General features: G+C 37.1%; 1 non-coding gene across 1 annotated transcript; it reads left to right on the plus strand.

Annotated features, from left to right (window-relative positions):
• On the plus strand, nt 1-107 carry LOC120070407. Its single transcript, XR_005479899.1, has one exon. It is a non-coding gene; the product is annotated as a small nucleolar RNA R71 (small nucleolar RNA).
• Nucleotides 108-16,701: the final 16,594 nt, after the last annotated feature.

Raw genomic sequence — 16,701 nt, forward strand, 5'->3', positions numbered from 1 at the left:
AAGTCATTATTCGGGCAATCTCATACCAACCTCTTAAACCTCGCCCAGGCGTCACTGAGCAATTCGTCAATATTCTATTCAAAATTAGTGATCAACTTCCTCCTTCTGGCGTTCTACGTCGGGGGGAATTGCTTTTTCATGAACTTCTCAACTACTTGTTCCCATGATGTAATCTCCCCTCGTTCGAGAGAATAAGCCTATTTCCGTGCTTGGTCATACAACAAAAATGGGAACAGTGTTAATCGCACCTCCTAAACGGAGATGTTTGGGAACACAAATGTATTGTAGATCTTCATAAAACTCTAGAGGTGGGCGTGTGGATCCTCGCCACGCCTACCGCCAAACTGTTCGACAGTTTGAATTATCTGCAGCATCACTCGTTTCATCTCGAATCTTGATCCGTCAAGAGATGGCCTCATGATTCCTGATGAGATGGGATTTGCCATGATATTATTTGCATTTGGTGCTCTATCTTCTAGTTTTTCCGCCATTTTTGGATCTCTCCCTTGTTGTTGCTGTTGTTGGCAATTGTTTCTTCTTCTTCTTCGAAAAGTTTTCTCAATCTCTGGGTCGTAAATGGGCTAAAGATTTTGTCCCTCGCTCATACGATGCCTGCTTCTTCCCTTATCTAAGAAGAAGCAGTGCACAGAGACGGAGAGTCTGCAAAGGAAATGAAAACCATTAGCACAATGTATTGTCGTAGTCCTCGGCAACAGCGCCAAAAACTTGATGTGTGGTTAATGTGATGAAATAATGGTGTAGAATGCGACGGTCGAATATATGTTGGGCATGCAATTTTTCTTAGTAAGATCCAAGTATAAATCCTACTAAGTTTCCTGGTAAGCCCAGGGTCGAACACAGGGACTATGGAAACAGTATGTGATGGTAATTTTAGATCTCTTTGTGGTGACAAATAAAGCAATGCGTTGGTTGGTATATTTGTTTAATGTATAGATTCTATGTGGCGGAATTAAGAAAAGAGTTAATAACACGAAAGTAAAATGAGTATGCGAGGGAACGGGTTGAGAAGGTTTTCGGCTAACACTTCCTAAGATTGCATTCACGTTATGCGATCATGCTACATACATACAATAGCGAGTCATTTCTCAATGCAAATGCTATAGCTACTAGTTTTAGAATGCATGCGATGTATGCGATGATGTCTATTGGACTTATGTCTAAGCCTCTACTCTTGTCTATGCGATGATGAATGACACACTTATACACAAGGCGACCGCATACTATCATAACCTATTTCTAGGGTGCATGCGATTCATGTTAACAAACAGAGCTTTTCTTTTAGTCTCTATCTCTTGCTTATGCAGATCTAATCTTGCTTTCTCAAGTCTACATTCTAACCTAGCTCTCTCAAGTCTTAGGTTCTTTCTTTAGACTCTCTCTCGAGTAGCTCTAAAGAGGTGATGGACGCAACATAAGACAAGATGATCGCATACAATAAAGATCTTAGGTCATGCTAGCTAAGTACTTCTCAACCCATTCGAAAGTTTAGTTACTCATGCGTAATGTATAGAGAGTGAACAAATCTAGAAATGCAAGTTCCATTCTATAAATGAAATCAAAATACAGAATGACAATATGAAATAAAGATAAGAAGCCTGGTAACAATTTCTTGCTTCCCAAGGCTTTTACACTATTCTACTTTGCTCAAAGAATATTCTTGCTTTCGCAAGAGTCGTCCCTCTCTCTGTTTTCCACGCTCTCTGGCACTCTTTCGAGCTGACCAGGACGATCTTCTGGCGTCTTCTCTCTTCTCTCGCCTCCGCCTTCTTAGTATAAGGAAACTATGAACAAAGGCTAACTATCTTCTACATGACTCAGCTGGAATCGAATCAAACTGCCCTCCTTTAACAAAGGTGGCTTTGGTATTTATAGAGCTTCATGGTGAAGAGGTTTTTCTCTAAAATGATTGCACTGATGGGATTTCATTAATTATCTGTCTAATGCACCGAATAATTGTCACCGAAAAGTTGAGTGTACTTACTACAATGTGTTGTTAACGGTTTGTTAACTAAATTCGGAGTCGACCGTCATCAGCTTTCTGTCCCATCGTGGTTTATTAAGCTATCACCTTGATGTGCTGACTTTATGTGGCCACCTTCTTAAGTAGATTTTTGCGAATGCATACGATTGCATAGCCTTGTGGTCTCAATCTTTACATGCGCTCGGACGCTAAATTCTTTGTACCGCAATTCCACCTTGCGCCAACGCATTTTCCTGCACAAAATACATAAGTTAGCTGCTTTAATGCGATGGACGCATGCAATCGCAATGTTCTAAACTTAATGCTTTTGGACGTGATTTTATATATTTTTACCATCGAAATCCTACATTGTTTTATATTTTTTCGTTGTAATAACGTACATTTCTACCCATTATCACACCCCCAATTTAAAACAATGCGTGTCCTCAAGCATAAACTAAAGATTTTCTCTAGAAAGTCAGCCGCCTTTTCCTTTCCTAGATTTCTCGAGGTGCCTTATTCAGATCCTATGTACCAAAATCTCCTTAATTCCTATTCAGGCCTTTTCTTAAAATATTTCTAAAATTTAAGGACCGCAAGTTTAATCTTAAAAAATACTTACTTATTTCCTGAGAATCGCATGATTTATTTCATAAAAAAAAAACTTTTTTAACTGGGGTGTTTTCAAATGATTTTTATCCTTGCGTAATTTAGATATATTATTTTTTTTATGACTTTGTGCTGATCCAAGTGCTTAGCCTTCGTTTTGGCTTGTCCCCACGGGTGTCATGCGGACATCCAACTACGAGCAAGGTACTCTTTCTCAGTCTAAACTCATGCCCATTTGGCAGTGGAGTTGTGATCATTTTATTTATGCGTTGATCACGATTCCTACCATCGTCTTGGCTTATCCCCACGGGTGTCATGCGGACATCCAACTACGAGTAGGATCCGATCACAACGTTATGATTGTTTTTTTGTATGCTTAAAAATATCAAGGTTGAAAATAAATATTGCACCCCCAAGTTTAAACGCAACAATGTCCTCATTGCTGAAAGATTGAAAGAATTCATGCGATGCTCTTAGGAAGTTTTGTAAAAGTCAGTTTGAAAGAAAGTTGGTGGACCACTAATTTCTAGAAATATTTCATGGGTTGACTGTCCTAAAATTAAATTGACTCTAGTACATGTGAAAAATAGAGGCATGTGTTTCATCATTGAAATCATATTTGGCAAAGAAAAATAATGTTGTGACTTACTAAATTAATCAATGTGTAATGATTGCGCCAACTAAAGAGGATGCAACAATAAAATTATCAAAGTTAAAATGCGATGCAAGAGTGCAAAATTTAGAATAGACAAAGTTAAGGAAAGATACAACTCCAAATTTGCTCTATCGCCCGCATTATTTGTGATTGCGTCCTTCTTTGTGGCGAATTGCCTTCTTTGATTGCGGTGGCGGGATAAACTAATTGCATATTTCGTGTAGCTCCTCTGCAATCGTTCACCACGATCGTTGCAAAGAAAACATTGAGAGCGTTAAATAAAAGATAAGAGTTAGCAAATTTTATTATTGATTTTTTTAGATGTAAATAAAAATGCAAAGGATAAAGAAATGATAATGGCTATAAAGAATTAAGTTCATGAATAGAAAGTTTCAAAGGATACTTCACAAAAGTTGCGTCCCTGATGAAATTGAATCGCATGATTGTGCCACGACTACCTACTTCTTCTTCAGTCAGAATTCCTCAAGTGCAAAGAGGTGTTCTCACGGTGCAAGTCTTCTCCGTGATATATTTTGACTCTTTGCCCGTTGACTTTGAATGCGTTGGTCTCGCCTTCATTGGATAACTCAATCGCGCCATGCAGAAATACCTCCCTGATTATGAAAGGTCCAGACCAGCATGACTTTAATTTCCCGGGAAAGAGTCATAGCCGAAAATTGAATAAGAAGACCTTTTGTCCGACTTGGAGATTCTTCTCGCATAATTGTTTGTCATGCCAGCGCTTTGCGCGCTCATTGTAGATTTTTGCATTCTCATATGCGTGAGTTCTCCATTCCTCAAGCTCGACCAACTGGAGTTTTCTTGCTTCCCATGTGGCCTTTAAGTCAAAATTTAGCTTTTTCACTGCCCACAGTGGTTTATGCTCCAGCACAAACGGTAAATGACATGCCTTTCCAAACACCAGCACATACAGGGACATGCCTATAGGTGTCTTATAGGCAGTCTTGTATGCCCACAAAGCATCGTCTAGCTTCGTTGCCCAATCTTTTCATGAAGGTTTTACCACCTTCTCTAATATCAACTTGATTTATCTATTGGACACTTCAGCTTGACCATTTGTTTGTGGATGGTATGCGGTGGCCACTTTATGGAGGATATTATATTTGAGCAGCAAATTATTGATGATGTGATTAACAAAGTAAGAGCTCTCATCACTTACTATGGCACGTGGAGTGCCAAAATGAGTGAAAATATTTTTGTTTAAGAACTTTGAGACTACCGCCACATTGCTTGCAACGCACGATACCGCTTCTACCCATTTGGAGATGTAGTCGACGGCCAATAGAATGTATTTGTGACCATTTGATGGTGGAAATGGTCCCATAAATTCTATGCCCCAGACGTCGAACAATTCCAATTCTAAGATGATGTTCATGGACATCGCATGCTTCCGTGAAATGTTTCCCGTGCATTAGCACCGGTCGCATTTTATCGCATAGTCTCTTGCGTCCTTAAATAATGTTGACCAAAAATACCCACTTTGTAACACCTTTGTTGCTGTGCGTTGGCCTCCAAAGTGTCCTCCATATAGCGAGTCATGGCATTGTGATAGTATGCATTGGTGAGCAGCATCTGGTACGCACATGCGCAAAATCTGGTCTGACCCCCTCTTATAAAGATTTAGCTTGTCCCAATAATATCATCTACATTCATGTCTGAGCTGCCTCTTCCAGTGGGCTGTGTAATCGTTAGGGAATTGTTCATAAACTAGAAAATTGACCACGTCTGCATACCATGGTAATTCTTCAATTTTAAGTATCTATCTCTTGCTTATACAGATCTAATCTTGCTTTCTCAAGTCTAGATTCTAACCTAGTTCTCTCAAATCTTAGGTTCTTTCTTTAGACTCTCTCTTGAGTAGCTCTAAATGGGTGATGGACGCAACATAAGACAAGATGATCGCATACAATGAAGATCTTAGGTCATACTAGCTAAGTACTTCTCAACCCATTCGAAAGTTTAGTTACTCATGCGTAATGTACAGAGAGTGAACAGATGTAGAAATGCAAGTTCCATTCTATAAATGAATCAAAATATAGAATGACAATATGAAATAAAAATAGAAAGCCTGGTAGCAATTTCTTGCTTCTTAAGCTTTTACACTATTCTACTTTGCTCAAAGAATATTCTTGCTTTCACAAGAGTCATCCCTCTCTCTGTTTTCCATGCTCTCAGGCACTCTCTTGAGCTGACCAGGATGATCTTCCGGCGTCTTTTCCATTCTCTCGCCTCTGCCTTCTTAGTATAAGGAAACTATGAACAAACGCTAACTATCTTCTATATGGCTCAGCTGGAATCAAATCGAACTGCCTTCCTTTAACAAAGGTGGCCTTTGGTATTTATAGAGGTTCAGGGTGAAGAGCTTTTTCTCTCAAATGATTGCACTAATGGGATGTCATTAATTCTTTGTCTGATGTGCTGAATAATTGTCACCGAAAAGTTGAATGTACTTACTGTAGTGTGTTGTTAACGGCTTATCAACTAAATTTGGATTCAACCGTCATCAGCTTTCTGTCCCATCGTGATTTATTAAGCTATCACCTTGATTCGCCGGCTCTATGCGACCACGTTCTTGAGCAGATTTCTGCAAACGCGTATGATCGCATAGTCTTACGATCATAATCTTTTCATGTGCTTGGATGCTAAATTCTTTGGATCATTTTTCCACCTTGCATCAACACATTTCCTGCACAAAATACATAAGTTATCTACTTTAATGCAACATTCAATCGCAATGTTCTAAACTTAATGCTTTTGGACGCGATTTTATATATTTTTACCATCACAATTTTACATTGTTTTATATCTTTGCGCTGTAGTACTGTGCATTATTTCCCGTTATCAACCACAAAGGTCAGAATGTATTAACTCAAGAGGCTCCTTAGCTCTATAAACTTTTCCAGTAAAAGGTCGTTTAGTCATCTTACCCTCAAGGAAAGACTCGCATACTGGTAAAGAATTTTCTTCTAACTCACTTAGAAGTCCATTCTTCACCAACCTCTCAATCCTATGAGATTGATGTGCCCTAAACGTAGATGACAAAGATGGGAATTTTTTTTTAGAGAAATAAGTCGACGTTTTGTTTGAGTTACGGTAGTTCTAAACAATTCAGTATTAAGGAGGGAATTGATGGCTAACAGCTTTAGCACATATAAATTTGATTCTAGATTTGCAATACAAATAAAAACACCATCTATATGAATAAACATTTTATCCACATTAAAAGAGATAGTATATTTATATTGCAATAAACACTTTACAGAAATGAGGTTCCTTTTTAGTTCAGAAACAATATATACATCATTCAAAACTAGAAACCTATTCTGTAAAGCTAACTGAACCCTCCCACTTTTACAACTGAGATGACGTGCCCAGTACCTACTCGTATCGTCATCTCACCAGCCTTCAGTTGTCGCCAAGATCTAATCCCCTGAAAAGAAGAACAAACGTGGTTCATAGTGTCCGAATCAATTATCAAGGCAGAATCATCATTCTCCACAAAACAAGTTTCAAATAAAAGTAAATCATATTTACCTTTATCGGCCTTGGCCTTAGCCTTGGCTTCTTTCTTCTCTTTCAGATAGCGAGGACAGTTCCTCTTCCAGTGTCCATCATGGTTGATGTGGAAACACTTTCCCTTTTCAACCGGTGGACGCCTCTTTGGGGTGGTAGGAAGTGGGTAAGCAGGTGCCTTCCCTTTTCCCTTACCACCGTTCTTCTTCTTTCCCTTTACAAAGTTAGAAGTAGAAGGTGCAGACTTCGTTCTTGAGGTCGAACCTCTATGAAACTTCCTGGAGGAAGAAGCAACATTTGCCTCAGCCTTCTTCCTCTCCTAACTTTTCAATAAAGGTTGGTAGGTCTGCAACTCGTTAAGAAGAGTTGTAAGGTTATATTTCACTTTGTTAGGAATCACATAACAAAGTACAAGAAACTCTCCGGCAATGAATGCAGGATTATGCTAACCTAGTTGCCCTAATCGATGGTAGACCTATTCAACTCCACCACATTAAAGTGGACCATCATGTTAAGCACATATTTATGAACAGAGGTGCCTGCCTTATTCCATTTTAGAGTTGAATATATATTTAAGAGCCTCATGCATAAGCTGTTTAGATGGTTGTCCAAACATCCCCTGCAGGGACTCCATGATCTCACGCGCTGAGACCATAGGCTCATATTTCTTGGCCAAGACTTCAGAAAGACTTGCAAAGATGTAGGCTCGGGCATTCTGATTCACCCTTGTCCATCGCTCGTATGCCTCCTGAACATTTCGAGCGACATTTGGAGCTGGAATAAGAGAATAGGCCTCCGTGAAAACGAACATAAGATCCTCGATGATTAAGATCATCGTGATCATGTTTTTCATGTTGCGAAATTGTCGCCAGTTAATTTTTCGGTGCTTAACAAAGCCAATGTGGTTCTTGCCATTTTGAAAAAGAGTTGTTGCTGACAATACGAATAAAACTTTATTAGATTTTGCTAAACCACTTTTAACCAATCAGTTTTGCAAAACAGTTTCAAGTACCCTAAGTTATAGACTTCTATTTTGCAATGATGCCCCAGTGAGCAGGACAAACGTCACCGGTGGGGTGATCAGATGCCTCTTCACTGAGATGAGACATTCTCAACCATTAGGCAGAACCAACTCTTGGAACTGAACCTAACAGCCACCAGTTTTTGGTCCAGAACTGTTAATCTTTTACAATTATGTGTAAGTGTGACCCCTCACTTTCGGTGCCAGAGTCCTACCCTAATAAGCCCATCGTAGGGAAGAAGCAGATTAGGACAAGAGACTAAGTTACCTTATCCTCATACAGGAGATCAAATAAAGAAACGCACAAAACTGCCATCCTTTAGGGGGACATTCCCAAGGTGCCTCGAGGCGATGCGCAATAACTTTATTCAACCCAACGAGGGAGACCAAGGGATATGCTATCGCAATTCCCGCTCACACTTACTATGGACACTCTCTCCATCCACCTTGATATTGACCTACCCAAACTCCATCCATTAGGGGGACACGCCAAAGGTGCCTCGAGGCCGAGGGTAGATCTCACAATGTGGACTATTTAGGAGAAACGTGAAAGGTTTAAGTGAAGCATCTTATGCCCCAAGTACCTCTCATTGAATGTTCTACCTAGAGGTTCATTAACCTAGACAATCCGACTATTGATTTTAGTCTAAGTGGTCTTTTTAATTCCCACTCATAAACAATGTTTGTCTATCAAATATGAACAAGTTTAAGTAGTCACATTTAAACACTTTAATGGACTGTCCTTAACTTGCATGCATGCATCAAATCTATCTAATTCACCTTTCCAAGTAAGTTCCCAAGTAGGGGTGTTACGTTTCCGTCAACTTAAATACCCCAGCCTAGACAGAACCTGCCTAGACAAAAGGTCCCTTATAGATAGATTTGCTACACTTTAACCTTTTATTAGCCAATTTAATCCTATTAAACTGATTAAAAAATTAAAGCCTTAGGGTTGATAATCATATTAGAACCGTGATCTTAGGTCTATGTGATACAAGTTTTAAACACTTTATGAATTAAACCTAAGTGAGCATGCATGTCTTTCTTATTTCTTTTAGTTCTAATTTCTCTTTAACTTTTAAAAAGAAACAACTAAAAGAACATTGCGCATAACAAGGTATTTATAACATTTATAAAGTAACGTATGTGTCATGCTTGATGCAATGTCCGGTTATTACTATATATAACTTTTATATAACGTGTAATAACCAAGCAAACATGCTATCATTCACCCTTATACTATAACAATTATAATATAAAGATGATGCATGTCAATGCTTTTTATGCATGCATAAGTATAACTCTTATATTATATGATGCATGAGCATGCTCTTACATAATTAAATCATGCTTCTCTAAATTATAAACATTTACAATAAAGAGATGATGCATGACCAATGCATAATCTAAGGTGGATTTACTATATGTTTCATACCATATGACATATAAAAACCATACATCGCATGTAAATTAAGCCTACCTAAGGTGGGATTTACTATATCTTCATACCATATGACATATAAAACCATACATCGCATTAATTAATTAAGGATTAATGGACTAGGATGAGCCTTTACAAAAACCAGAATGAAATAACCCTATCTATTACATTTACCATTGAGCAAACCGGTTCACAGGCGAACCGGGTCTTGAACCACCAGAAGGACTCCATCGTGTAGTAAACGCACAAGGTAGACGATCACCCAGCGCGCACTAGACAATAGATGTAAAAACTAAACGATCGTGTAGACGACAATCACATAGATGACAACGAGGCTGCGAAGCCTGATCGTCTATGCGATCATTAATGCGGCGACAGGTAAATGATTTACCTTGCATTACTAAGCGATCGTTTAGTCAGTTACTAAGCGATGAAGTTTGCTGACCTAAAAAATCGCCTGGTGCGCACGTGCGTTAAAACAATACGATCTTCTTCACTACCTGATACTCAGCGATCACTTACCCCTTCGTCTACACGACACGATTACCCTTTATCATCTCCTTCCTTGAAGAACTGTAATGCTTGCTCCGATCTTCTTCACGAACGACTCAAGACTCAAACAGACTTTGAATTACAGACTCGATAACGATTATTAATGCCCAAAAATGCAGGGGCCTTTACAAACAACCGCAAATGTAAAAGAATTAAATCAAACCGAGGCAAACATCCATGAAAACATCCATTAATCCGCACATCAACAGCAATTTAACAATTAAACAGAGTAGAAATGCACCCACTAAGAATGTATATGAAATTCGTTGCAACAATGAAATTGGAATATCAGAACCTGGCTTTGATACCAATTGAAGGATCTCTTAATGAAGAGCATCCATGACCACATTCAGATCTTTCCGATTTCATCGTGACCGAAATACAACACATACATTATAACATACAGTTATACAAATTACACTAATAAAAGGCATGCTTCAAACAATAAAATACGAAAGGAAAGAGTTCTCATACCAATTGAAGACCCTCTTTAAGTGATGAACTCTGATGCAGTGGATGACCTCTAGCGATATCTATCGCCAAGCAAACAAGTCGTTTGCAGCAACACAAACTATCACGAACAAGTGAACGTAGCGGGGATGACACCACCAAAATGGAGCCCTTGGTATTCTCAGAGTGAGAATCCAAATAGTGGTCTTCGGGGAGTTTAGTAGAGGTTGGAGAAAGAACTAATCCTGTAGACGATAAGCAAGCAGAAGAGAAAATGAAGTTATCGTATAGCTAAATGCTCATCGTTTAGAAGAAGCTACACGATCATGCAGGTTTTATTAAGCGATCGTTTAGAAAAAGGTGGATGATCGTTTAGAAAACACGACACATTATGCGATCGAATAAGAAACTTGGTATAACATGATATAAAGTAATTTCTCTTCTACTTGATATAAATCATATTTATATCTAACTTCCTCTAAAATAATGTATCTCATACATTTAGTCAATTATATCATATATAATTAACCAGTTCAATTATATCATATATAATCAAACTCCCTATTGTCAATTTGAACATTTCAAACTGACCCAAATACTGATTCTTGACTTTATCCAAGCTACACAGGGGACCTAATGAACCTATGGCTCGAAGCTCCAACGGTCCATGAATAACGACTAAATTTTTTAGCCATGAGATATACTATTCGTTAACTGTCAGGCATTCCACTAAAGACCAACAGCTGAACTCTTCTTACCACAAATATATTTCTGTGTCCATCGGATATAACTAAGATTCAAGGTTATTCGATCTAATTTAAACATGTATGTGGAGACATACAGGTGGATCATCTGTAGGTAATAACCTAAACGACCTGTAGTCCATGGATAAGGTTGGGTATCTTATCCTGGTAACATAATGAGAATTACCCATTTTTTTAATTGTTACAATTGTTGTATAGTGTTACAAATGATCTAATCCTGATCATTCATGTGGTGACATGTGAGTGAGGGTATTCTATACAGAGAGTTTGTATAAGACTTGACCAAAAAATGAATAGTCTCTTTTTATAACACTGTTGCTAGAAGAGACTCATATTTCACCAGGATGACTATAGGTGACTTGACCTTAATCCTGAGTGAGTTGTGAACTCCTTCCTATGAGGGCAGTTTTTTGATCTACCTGGGTGAGAATGGCCAAATTTGTCGATTCAATATGTCTACCATTTTGAAGATTTTTCTGATTGAGAAGCTGCGAACACAACTACACAAGAAAAAATTGACTCGTTCTCGATTGTTAGGGCTATTGGGTTGTATGTCCTAAAATTTTCAGTTTGTAATGTTAAACATATTTTATTATCAATAAAGATGATATTGATGTTAATTCAATAAAACTGTTGTTGAATATATAAATTGCACTTATAAAGACTAAATCCAATAAACTAAAGATCCATGGCTATTATATGAATACTTGAACTTTATGTGGCAACATAAAGATGGATCAAGTTCGAGTAAATAGCCAAAACGGTCTATAGTATATGAATAAGGTTGGGTACCTTATTCTGGTAACACTATTAGATGCGACCCACTCTGTAGTTGTTACAATTTGTTGTAAAGTGCTACAAATGAAGTGATCATGATTCGTTCATGTAGTGACATGAGGAGCAGGGGTGTCCTATGCAATGAGTTTGCATAAGATCAAACCAGGAAATAAGTCACTCTTACGTTATAACGCTATTTACTGTTTAAGACTGACTGTTTCAAATCGATGACCTAGGTAACTCGACCTCAATTCTGAGCTAACTATGAACTCCTGTTTATTCGTGATTATCCTTAGATTTGCATAGGTGAGGTTTGACTAAATAACTTCGGCTCAATAAGCCTCCCAAAATTTATTCGTGATTATCAAGGGCAAGACTGGGTAGATAGCTGAGACATAGGGTGCAAGACGAAATTTACACCTACCCGATTTAGGGATAGTAGAGAGGTTGTTCTCTTAAGTACTAAATCCACAAAATTTAAGTTGTTTGGTGGCTTGATCTCAATAAGAATACCTATCCCACTTGTTTATTGCTTTTTAATGAGTCAATCAACAATATGAAATAGTGCTTGCATGATACAAACTAATAAATATCTCCAATTTTCAATTTTTAAAAGAGAGAAAAATGAATTTTCTGGGATTTGGTTGAAATACTAAAATCTCTCTCAAAACCTCTTACTCTTCTTCGCCTAATTGATCTCAATTCTGAGTTCCATCACTCAAATCCAAGTTGGAGAATATTAGAGAAGACACTCTTGGTGGTCTACTATCAATTTGAAGCTCAAATTTGTGGAGAGCAACTTGGATTTGGAGGAATTCTTCAAAGGTATTGTATTCTTGAAATCCTATTTTCTTAAAATTGTTTTCATGCATGCTTTGAAACTCAAATTAAATGTAATTAGAGTGCTTATTGATTCTGATTGGTTTCATTTTATGTTTGTACATTCCAACAAGGGTAATTAGATAAATGGACCGGGAAGTAGAATGAATATGACTTTAAACGTCTCTGAGCATTCTTCTGGGTTCTACAGTCTCCGCCAGGGAAGTTTGGTTGTAGAATGAATATGCCAATCATCTCTATGGTAGGGAAATGAACCACGGTCCCGAAATATTGCTTTAGTAGATTCATGAGTGATTGTGCTCTAAGGGAATGTGAGATTGATCTCAAGAAGGCCAAGACAAAATGAGGCATTCAGGTGCTTCCAAGATAGAAAAGATAGTGATAGAAGAATCGACAGCTGTTCCCCTGCTTACTCCAATAAAAAAGAAAGAAGTGAAGATGTGGTCTAGTTGCCGCGAGTTGGTTTTGGCCCCCACGGATGTAGCCTTTTTGGCGAATAGGGTAAGCAAAGTCACAGGTCAAATAAAAGGTAGTTCTTTATGTATATATCCTTTGCCTAGAGGGGTAAGTTCGAATCCAGCTCGTGACAAGATCATTTTGGTCATTGAATATCATATCTCTAAGAGGGAGAAAATGAGTGTCTTCTTATGTTCCGAGAAAAAAATTATATTAAAAAAGCCTACTAACGGTTTTCTAATTGGACTTTTTTTGTTCTCATTCTTGCTTGACTTTTCTCTCTTTTCAATCTTGTTCTCTATTCACTCACACATATCCAATTTCCTTTTTTTTTTTTTTTTGTTGTTTCCTTGTCCCATTATCTTATTGATCTGCTTTCACAACGTAAGATTTTTGCTCTTTTTTTTTTTTTTAAGAACAAGATTTCTTTTATCTTAAGAACAACTTTGATCCCATCTTTAAGGGTTTAGTGGAGTGACCGACAGTTAGTGAAGATTGATTAATTTAATTAAAAAGTTTAATTAATTAGTCTCATATCATTGAAACTTCAATCTATAGGTTCATAGGTCCATTTGTTAGCTCAATAAGGATTAATGAGAATCAAATTAATTTTGGATTAATTTAAATTGTTCAAACTAATTAAAGGGAATTGATTATATATGATATAATTAATATAATGTATGTGATACATTATAATATAAAGTTTTAGTGAAAGAAATAAATATTTGAATATTATTCAAATATTATTTATACAAATATGATTCGTATATAAACCCTATAGGTTAAAATTATTATGAACATCGTTGGAGATTTCATTTGATCGGCTTTATATTTTTCTAAGGCTTTGGTTTCTACTGATGTCTCATAAATAGTGTTAACATCAGTTTTAAACAACATATTATTTTCTTGCAGAATAGTTTTTTCCTAATATGGAAATATTTAACATATTTGTTTCATATGATATTTTCCTTTATTAAGCGGCATTGTATCTTCTCGGGAATTTTTCCTTTTTGAATTCATTTACAGAAAGATGAATTAGGGTGATTTGAAGAAATAAGCCGCTTTTATTAGCCGCATTGTGTTTTTTAGGGAGAAAGACGTTTGACGACCGAGTTGTTCTACATTGTGATCTTGCTCGATATTCATTATTCTGATGTGCATTAATTTCACCTGTATGTTCTACTATGAAGTTAATCTTGGACTTAGGGGGAGTCTAAGCTTTTGTTGTCGGAGAAGGGATTCTCAGTCTTAGGGGGAGCCTAAAACTCAACATCGGTGAAGGGAGTTCACTGAATTTGGAAAAATATCAATGTAAGTGGAGTCTCATTCATTATCAAAATTTTTAGTGACTGACATTACTATTATCAAACTTAGAGAGAGCCTATGTGTACTTGAAAGGGAGTTTCACATCTAGAAAGAGCCTAGGTGGTTCGTGAATGGAGCTGTACGTGAGTCATTATAGTTATTGAGTGTTATAGATAATACTACATTGTAAACTGTTTAACTCTTTAATATTAGTGGATCCTGGGCACTCTACTCTACAGACATAGGTGGCTTATCGCCGAATTGAGTTACCAAGTTCTATGTGTCTTTACTCATTTATTTTTTGTTAGTTTTTTTTTATGTTTCAGTGATTGTCAATACTTTTTGTTTAACATCCGTATAACAAGTGGTGAGTCATTCTAGTACTTTTTCAATTCCTATCAAAGCGGGTCACCTTTATCTCACGTGTTTTGATAATGGATGGGATCAAAGAAGATGGCGCTACCACTCGTCCTCCGATCCTAAACGAAACTAACTATTCATATTGGAAAGCTCGAATGATTGCCTTCCTGAAGTTGATCGATGACAAAACTTGGAAAGCAATACTTGTTGGGTGGTCTCATCCTACCATCAAAACTGATGATGAGAAAGAAGTCATGAAGCCAGCGTCACAGTGGGCTATAGAAGAAGATGATGCTTCATTGAGGAATTCTCATGCTTTGAATGCCATGTTTAACGGTATAGATCAAAATATATTTAGATTAATTAATACTTGTGTCTCTGCTAAGGAAGCATAGGCCGTTTTTGTTCATTGCACATGAGGGAACTTCTAAAGTCAAGATGTCAAGGTTATAGTTATTGACATCAAAATTTGATAACTTTAGAATGAATGATGATGGGTCCATTGCTCATTGTCAGACTGCTAGATATTGCAAATAAGTCATTTAATCTTGGCTGAAAAATTTCAGAAGAAAAACTTGTCCAAAAGTTGCTCAGGTCTCTACCTAAGATATTTGATATAAAAGTCACAACTATTGAGAAGGTCAAGACATAACCAGATTGAGAGTGGATGAACTATTTTGTTCTTTGCTTACTTTTGAGATGTCTCTAGATGGGAAGATCAAAAAGAAAAATAAGGATATTGCTCTTCAATCCTTAGTTAAAGAGAAGCTTGTTGATCATGATAGATAGTAAGAAGATTCTCTTGCGGAATCTATATCTTTACTTTCAAAATAGTTAAATTGAGTTCTCAAACAGTTTGTAAGAGATTTTCTGTGTATAACACCTATAAGTCCAGAGGGTCTCCTACTTCCAAACAAGTCAGTCCTCAGAATAGCAAGAAGGAAGTTGACAATAGGTCTAAAAAGGAAAAGTTTATTAAATGCAGAGATTGTGGCAACTATGGTCATATTTAGTTTGAATGTCCTAATTTTCTAAAGAAATGGAGTAAATGGTATGTCTTAACTTTTTCTGATACTGAAATGAAAGAAAGCAGTGACTCAGAGGAAAATGTTAAAGCACTTGTTAATAACATCTCATCTGACACCTCATCTTATGAGGTCTCTAAATATGTTGTGTATTTAGAAAAGGCTTATGATGCTACAAACCCTGATTCTTCAAACCTTGGTATCATGCCCTGTTTTTGAAGTGACAAAAAGATCATAAAGCCCTTGATATATAAAAAAAGAAAGAAATGAGAACTTGATTGTTAATAATCACAGGCTGATGTCTACGATTGCATAGTTGAAATGTGAACTTTCACAGGTTAATGCTAAAAAGGACACTATGAGCAAGAATGTTGAACATTGGTACTGAGACTCTCGAAAAAATCTTGACAAAAGAAAAGACAACAGGTGATAACTCTGGCTTAGTTTTTCAGAAGGTAGAAGTCAGGATAATAAACAATCTAAAAGGAAGCAAAAGATTGAGTTTTTTTAAGCTCAAGAACCAGAGTCCTATGGTTTTACAGGAACTTCCTCCCTCAATTCTATTAGGGCAGGCAGCCATATATTCAGACGGAGATAGATTTGTCACTATTGGGGTAAAGTGGGTCATAAACATCCCTTTTGCTATCAGTTATTGAAAGATATTCACAGACCTTTTTTTTCTCAATAGGGTACCTCACTTCCCTTAGAATTACAGACCAAGACAAAGTAAGATAAAATAGGTGTGGAGAGAGAAGAACACTCAAAAGTCTTGACGTCCCTTAGATCATCTGCCAAAGGTGATTGGTACTTTGATAGTGGTAGCTCATGTCATGTGACTAGTGAAAATAGCTATTTATCTGATCTCAAATCTGTTAGCTTAGGAAAAGTCACTCCTGGTGATAGTGCGAGTGGTACAGTGGAAAAGAAACTC

Source organism: Benincasa hispida, chromosome 1 (genome assembly GCF_009727055.1).
Source record: "Benincasa hispida cultivar B227 chromosome 1, ASM972705v1, whole genome shotgun sequence".
Taxonomy (NCBI): Eukaryota; Viridiplantae; Streptophyta; class Magnoliopsida; order Cucurbitales; family Cucurbitaceae; genus Benincasa; species Benincasa hispida.